At 39.5% G+C, this 5,154-nt stretch overlaps 1 non-coding gene across 1 annotated transcript; it reads left to right on the top strand.

Annotated features, from left to right (window-relative positions):
* The first annotated feature begins 561 nt into the window (after positions 1-561).
* TRNAD-GUC (transfer RNA aspartic acid (anticodon GUC)) lies at positions 562-633 on the top strand. The gene has a single exon. It is a non-coding gene; the product is annotated as a tRNA-Asp (tRNA).
* The last annotated feature ends 4,521 nt before the right edge of the window (positions 634-5,154 follow it).

Raw genomic sequence — 5,154 nt, 5'->3', positions numbered from 1 at the left:
AGACAGACTGCAAGCTTTCATGTCATATGTCATAGCTGGAATCGTTCATCTTCTAGACATTTCTGAGTCTCCAATGCCAGCCCCCACTCTCCTCCCAAAAGGCTTATGTTCATAATCTCCATGATATTGCTTAGGTGGGCAATGCCAAAATGGCAGGTTTTCTTGGAGTTCCTCTTCCACTAACCTGCAAAATGCATTCTAAGATCACATTCTCATAGTCACAGATGACAGCACAGATGGAAAAATTAACACTTATGAGTTAAAGCACTCCAGAATTCTGGTATGCACATTCTTCAAAGCTGCACCTGAGGGACTGCTTCTACAGTGTGGGAGATGATGATAGATGGGAGTAACCAACAAAGCATCTATTATTTGCCAGCGACTACTTATCTCCCTATTTCTATGGTAACATCCAGGGAGTAACCAGGGTACTTGGACAGAAAAGAAAGGACCAGAAACCTTGATACCACTGCTTTTGAAAAGTTGCCAACTCTCTTTCTAGGGGTTCCTACACAAAACAGAGTGGTTAAAGACCAAATTAAGAAAGCAGGTCTTGGGAATTCCCTGGTAGTCCAATGGTTAGGACTTGGCACTGTCACTGCCAGGGCCCAGGTTCAGTTCCTGGTCAGGGAACTAAGATTCCACAAGCCATGCAGCATGACCCTCCCCCACCCCCAAAAAAAGGAAAGGAAAAAAAGCAGGTCTTGTTCTTTGTTAATGTGCTATTAGCAGCCATTGAGTGAACATAGAAGGAAAATGAGGAGAAACTGAAAGCCACATTCTCAGGATTTGTCAAGAGAAGGGAGTAGCAAAATGAAATAAAGAAATAGAAATTATCTATTATGTTAGATTATGTGTCCATTCTCAAATGTTCTAATAGGAGAATATATTATGATATAATAAATTAATCTTTAAATGCTAAAAAGAAGAGTAGGGGGTAGCACATTGAGGAACAACACCCCTCCATTGTTTGGTAATGTGGTGATGACATGGTGGTAGAGTACAAGAGATACATGGTGGAAGCTTGAATTCTCCTTCAAACTCAGTCATTATTTCACTGTGTGGCTCCAGGCAAGTAAGTTCCTCATCCACAAAAATTGACATAATTTAGCTTCCCAGACCACCTGTCTACTTCAAAGCATAATGACAAAATTGCTTTCAGTATACTTTGGTTTCTTTTACTGGTTGAAGCCACCAAAAATCTCTGGATAAATATATATATTTTTAAAATGTCTTAAAATCAATAAAGAACCACACTAATTATGAACTATCAAAAAGAGAAATTAAGAAAACAATCCCACTTAAAATTTCATCCAAAAAACAACAAAATACCTAAAGAATAAATTTAACCAAGGAGATAAAAGACATGTACACTGAAAATGACAGATCACTGAGGAAGGAAATGGAAAAAGAAACAAATAAATGGAAATAAATTCAGTGCTCATGTGTTGGAGTATGGGTTGCTTCTTAAAATGTCTATGCTGCCCAAAGTAATCTACAGATTCAATGCAATTGCTATCAAAATTCCAATGGCATTTTCCTCAGAAATCAAACAAAGATTCTTAACATTTGGATAGAACCACAAAAGACTCAAATGGCCCAAGCAATCTTGAGAAAGAAGAACAAAGTTGGAGATGTGCTCCTTGATTTCAAACTATATTACAAAGCTGTAGGAATGAAAACTGTATGGTATTATCATTAAAAAAGACACATAGATCAATGGAACATAAGAAACAGCCCCAAAATTAATTCATGAATATATATTCAACTATTTTATGACAAAAGAGCCAATTATATACAATGTGGAAAGGACAGTCTCTTCATTAAGTGGTGAGAAAATTGGATAGTCACATGAAAAAGAATGAAATGAGACCACTATCTTATATAATACACAAAATTTAGATATAAATGGATTCAAGACTTGAATGTAACATTTGAAACCATAAAGCTCCTATAAGACTACAGAGGTCATAAGCTCATTAACACACATCTCAGCAATGATTTTCTTGGCTCTTACACCAAAAGCAAAGGCAATAAAAGCAAAAACAAAGGGAACTACACTAAAGAAAAAATTTCTGCACATCAAAGAGAACCATCAACAAAATTAAAAGGCAACCCACAAAATGGAACAAAATATTTGTAAATCATGTATCTGATAAAGGATTAATGTAGCTATGAAATTAAAAGATGCTTGCTCCTGGGAAGGAAAGCTATGACAAACCTAGACAGCATATTCAAAAGCAGAGACATCACTTTGCTAACAAAGGTCCATCTAGTCAAAGCTATGGTTTTTCCAGTAGTCATGTATGGATGTAAGGGTTGGACCATAAAGAAAGCTGAGTACCAAAGAATTGATGCTTTTGAATTGTGGTGCTGGAGAAGACTCTTGTGAGTCCCTTTGACTGCAAGAAGATCAAACCAGTCAATCCTAAAGGAAAGCAACTCTGAATATTCACTGGAAGGGCTGATGCTGAGGCTGAAGCTCCAATCTTTTGGCCACCTGATGTGAAGCGCTACCTCACTGGAAAATACTGTGATGTGGGAAAGATTGAAAGCAAAATGATAAGGGAATGGCGGAGAATGAGACGGTTAGCATCACCAAGTCAATGGATGAGTTTGAGCAAACTCTGGGAGATAGTGGAGGATAGAGGACCCTGTCATGCTGCAGTCCATGGGGTCACAAATAGTTGAACATGGCTTAGTAAAAGGACAACAACAAACCAAAATATACAAAGAACTCATACAACTCAATAGCAAAAAAACAAAACAAAAACAATCCAATTAAAAGTCGTCAGAGGATCTGAACAGACATTTTTCCAAAGAAGGTATACAGATGCCCAATAGTCATATCAAAAGATCCTCAACATCACTCATCATCAGGGAAAGAAAAATCAAAATCACAATGAGGTATCACATTTCACCTGTTAGAATGACTATTATGAAAAACACAATAAATAACAAGTGTTGGCCGGGATGTGAAGTAAAAGGAATTACATTGTTGGTAGGAATATAAACTGATGCAACCACTATGGAAAACAGTATGCTGCTGCTGCTAATTTGCTTCAGTCATGTCTGACTCTGTGCAACCCCACAGACAGCAGCCCAGCAGGCTCCCCCGTCCCTGGGATTCTCCAGGCAAGAATACTGGAGTGGGTTGCCATTTCCTTCTCCAATGCAGAAAAGTGAAAATTGAAAGTGAAGTTGTTCATTCGTGTCCGACTCTTAGTGACCCCATGGACTGTAGCCCAGCAGGCTCCTCCATCCGTGGGATTGTCCAAGCAAGAGTACTGGAGTTGGTTGCCATTTCTTTCTCCAATGGAAAACAGTATGGGGATTCCTAAAAAGCTAAAAACAGAATTACCATATGATTCAGCAATTCCACCTCTGGGTATTTATCTGAAGAAAATGAAAACACTAAATCAAAAAGGTATATGTACTCCCATGTTCACTGCAGCATTATTTACAACAGCCTAGATATGAAAAAAGATGTGCAAGATTCACACATTTGCACATGTGTGCATGCACGACACACACACACACACACACACACACGATGGAATATTATTCAGCCATAAAAAGAACAAAAATTTTCCATTTGCAATAACATGGATAGAACTTGAGCACATTATGCTGAATGGAATAAGTCAGACAAAGAAAGATAAATACTGGATGATTTCATTTCTATATGGAATCTAAAACAGAAAACAATCCAAGTTCATAGAGACAGAGAACAGATTGCTGCTTGCCAGAGACAGGGGGTTGGAGTCGGGGTAAAATGGTGAAGGTAGTCCAAAGGTACAAACTTCCATTATAAAATAAATGTCATGCATGGAGATGTAATCTATAACATGGTGACTAGAGCTAATACTGTACTGCATATTTGCTCTCTTAGCAAAGTTGCAAAGAGAATAGTTCTCACAGAAGAAAAAAAATCTGTGGTTATGTATGAAGATAAATATTAACTAGACTTATTGCAGTGATGGTTTTTCAGTATATACAAGTACTGAATCATTATGCTGTATACCTGAAACTAATATGTCATATGTCAATTACACTCCAAAAAAAATAATAAATAAAGCTAATGATACTGGTTAAAAAAGAAATTAGTCTAATGGGATGAAAGGAAAGAAATGTACAGTAATGGTTAATAAAATATTACACACGTAAAAAACAAAAAAGAAGCTCTAACAAGGTAGCACGGAGAAGGCAATGGCAAGCCACTCCAGTACTCTTGCCTGGAAAATCCCATGGACGGAGGAGCCTGGTAGGCTGCAGTCCATGCGGTCGCTACGAGTCAGACATGAATGAGCGACTTCACTTTCCCTTTTCACTTTCACACATTGGAGAAGGAAATGGCAACCCACTCCAGTGTTCTTGCCTGGAGAATCCCAGGGACGGGGGAGCCTGATGGGCTGCCGTCTATGGGGTCACACAGAGTCGGACACGACTGAAGTGACTTAGCAGCAGCAGCAGCAACAAGGTAGCAAGTACTATAGGACAAAACTGAAGTGATAATAGGAACCTAAAAAGTTAAGTGAGCGTGGAGGTAGTTTCTTTTGCCCTAAGGGAATTTTCTAATGCTAGAAAATTTGAGCTTTCATGTTGAACCCTTGTGGGTCAAAGGGGACAGAAATCAAAGCCCAGAACAGCAGAATGTGAGAGATACGACAGGAAACTCTCCCCACAGAAATCCAGGGCTCCAAATAATTATACTTACAGGATATGGGTGAATCATACACGAATCTTGTAGACAGGGAGGGAGGGAAGGATGAGGATAGGGTGAGGGAAGCAGCCAGAGCTTCAGGAAAGAGGAAGATGTGGAAGGACTCAAAAGCCATAATTTAGACTTGATCTAGAACTAGCGGGGACCAGCACCAAATGTTTGGGGCAGCCGAGGAGTGGCATATGAAGGGGTGTTTGGGGAAGCTGAACCTAGTGGCAAAGGTAGGGTACTGGGTGTGGTGAGTAGTTTCGGAGCTTCCGGGAGAAGAGTTAAATGCTCTCTAAGGGCATCTGGGCAGATTGCATCCCAAACATTCCCCTAGCATTGTCCCTGAGGGCAACAACCCAAGAAGGCAAAGTGAGAGCAGTTCAGCCATCTCTTCTCTTCATCCCTGCCCAGCAAAGGTCTGTCTGGACTCCAGTTTTTGCCTC

The sequence above is a fragment of the Moschus berezovskii genome, chromosome X, assembly GCF_049115385.1.
Source record: "Moschus berezovskii isolate FMDL1 chromosome X, NW_MosBer_1.0, whole genome shotgun sequence".
NCBI classification, from domain to species: Eukaryota; Metazoa; Chordata; class Mammalia; order Artiodactyla; family Moschidae; genus Moschus; species Moschus berezovskii.
Note: the sequence above shows the minus strand (reverse complement) of the source record. Positions and strands in the feature narration are given on the sequence as shown.